Raw genomic sequence first — 2,729 nt, 5'->3', positions numbered from 1 at the left:
CACGTGAGGCCTCGTGTTAAGAGTGGAAGCGAGTCTTCCTCGATTCCGAGGGACTGTCGATGACATTGAAGGCTGAGATAGATTTTTGGAGTCTCGGGCGGGCAAGTGGAGTCGAGGTCGAAGGTCAGCCCTGATCGTATTGAGTGGCGGAGCGGGCTCGAGGGGCCGAATGGCCAACTCCTGCTCCTATTTCTGATTGTTTGGGTGTGAGGTGTAAGCCTTGCTTCCCCCTGCATTGCCCAGTGTACTGCACCCGTCCACTATCTATTAGCCTTGGCTGTAATGCTGCCCAATTGAACAGAATGGCTTCGGCAAGTGACAGGCCCGTTGCCATGGCGCCGGGGCCGGTTGCTAGGGGCGTGGTTACCCCCCCCCCCCGCGGGGTCATGACCTGTGTTGGTCAACAACCCAAGTTTGGAAATCGGAAAAAGCACCGCCATTCATTCACTTTTCCGTTTTGTGAGAGGGTTCTCCTGTCCTTCTGTGGAAAATTAATCGCAATATTTTAGCTTTAAGGTTGATTTTTTCCCCCCTCTGACGAACAATGGTGCTCGGGGCAGCGGGCGGGGCTTTCGGCTGGTGATTGACACGGGCTGCGGCCAATCGGAATGGAATGGCCTAGCGCGGCAACCAATCGGCGGTTGGGGGCGGGTCCTGAGACTGGCGATTGACGCGAGCTTTAACCAATCAGAAGGAAGCGCCGTGGGGCGGCACCCAATCGGCGTGCGCGGTAGAGGGCGGGGACTGTGACTCGCGATTGACAGGAGCGTTGAGCAATCAGAACCAAGCGTGGCGGCGCGGCAGCGAATCAGCGCGCGCACGCTTTTGCGGGCGGGACCTGGGAGTCGCGATGAGACACGAGGGGTTGACCAATCCGAACGACAGCGCGGTGCGGCGGCAACCAATCGGCGCGCCCGTGGGGGCGGGAGAGCGGTGCCTGTGACTTCCAATTGACAGGAAGGGCGACCAATCAGAACGCAGCGTGGCGTCGCGGCAACCAATCAGCGCGCGGGGGGCGGGAGCGCGGTGCCCGTGACTTCTAATTGACAGGAAGGGCGGCCAATCAGAACGCAGCGTGGCGGCGCGGCAACCAATCGGCGTGCGGAAGGGGCGGGACGCGGCCCCTTTTGTTGTTTCTCTATCAATTACCTTCTCCACATTGCCAATGGGGTGGGAAAAATCTGCGGGCTGCTTTGCGCCATGATTACAATAAATTAAATTATTATTGGTCTAAATAAATAAACAAGCTAAAAACGAGGGGGGCGGGACTTCCGGTTCTCCAAACAACAACAACAACTTTTTTCTCTACAATTAGAATACCTCTGAGGCGGACTTTGCAGCGGGAGCCGGGGGCGGGGCCAGCCGGCCGTTGCCATGGACACCCGGCGCGCGATGACGGCGGATGGAAAAAGAACCCCGGTGGAAGCGACGGTTTATTTTCAAAATTAAAAAGAGCCAGCCAATGGCGTTTGACTGACAATCAGCGCCCGCCCCCCGCAACCATGGCAACCGCTCACCTCCCCCCCCCCCCCTCCCCCCCAAGCAGGGCTGAACGGTTGCCATGGTTGCAGGGGGCCGGGCGCTTCTTGTCAACGGCGTGTGGGTGTGGGCTCTCTTTCCGGCCCCGCCCTTTTTTGTGGGCCGGGGGGGGGGGGCGTTTGAAGGAGGATTGGTTGCCATGGCGGCGCGGCGGTGGTGGAAGAAGTGGGCGTGGTTCTCCCACTCGGCTCGCTTCGGGGCAGTGCTGACGTCAGCGCCGGTGGGCGGAGATTAGCGAGAGAGAGAGAGGAGACAAGGGGGGGGGGGTGTGTCCCGTGTGAGAGGGAGGGGCGTGTCCTGTGGAAGAGAGTGTGTATAGCGGTGTGGGTGTGGCCCACCTTGGGTTGCCATGGTTGCCGGCGGGCGTCGACTGGTGATGGCGGTGGCGGTGGGCGGGGCCCGCGACGCGTCAAGCAGCGGGTGGGAGGAGCCAGCGAGGAGCGCACGCGCGTGTGTGTGTGTGTGTGTGGGGGGGGAATGTGTTGCTTGGAAACAGTTTGTGGGGAGGGGCGTGTCACTGGAAAGTGGGGGCGTGTCCTTCGAAACAATGGGGCGGGTCCCTCGAAACAGCAAGGGGCGGTGCCTCGAAACAAGAAGGGGTGGGGGGTTCCTCGAAACAGTGGGGAAGGGGCGTGTCACTGGAAACTGGGGGCGGGTCCCTCGAAACAGTAGGACGGGTCCCTCGAAACAACGGGGCGGGTAAATCGAAACAGTAGGGCGGGTCCCTCGAAACAGTAGGGAGGGGGGGCGTGTCACTGGAAACAGGGGGCGTGTCCCTCGAAACAACGGGGCGGGTAAATCGAAACAGTAGGGAGGGGTCCCTCGAAACAGTAGGGAGGGGGGCGTGTCACTGTAAAGTGGGGGCGTGTCGCCCGAAACAACGGGGCGGGTAAATCGAAACAGTAGGGAGGGGTCCCTCGAAACAGTAGGGAGGGGGGCGTGTCACTGTAAAGTGGGGGCGTGTCGCCCGAAACAACGGGGCGGGTCCCACGAAACCGTGAAGAGGGGGCGGTCCCAGGAAACAGTAGGAGGGAGAGGGGGCGTGTCACTGGAAACAATGGGGCGGGTCTGACGAAAGAGCAGGAGGGTGGGCGTGTCCCTGGGAACAGTGAGCGTGCCCCACGCAGTCGGCGGGCGGCGTCACGGCGCCGTGCGTGCCCCTTGGCCCCTCCCCGCCCTCCCCTTGTTTG

This window comes from Pristiophorus japonicus, chromosome 32, assembly GCF_044704955.1.
Source record: "Pristiophorus japonicus isolate sPriJap1 chromosome 32, sPriJap1.hap1, whole genome shotgun sequence".
NCBI lineage: Eukaryota > Metazoa > Chordata > Chondrichthyes > Pristiophoridae > Pristiophorus > Pristiophorus japonicus.
This window is presented reverse-complemented; position numbering follows the sequence as displayed.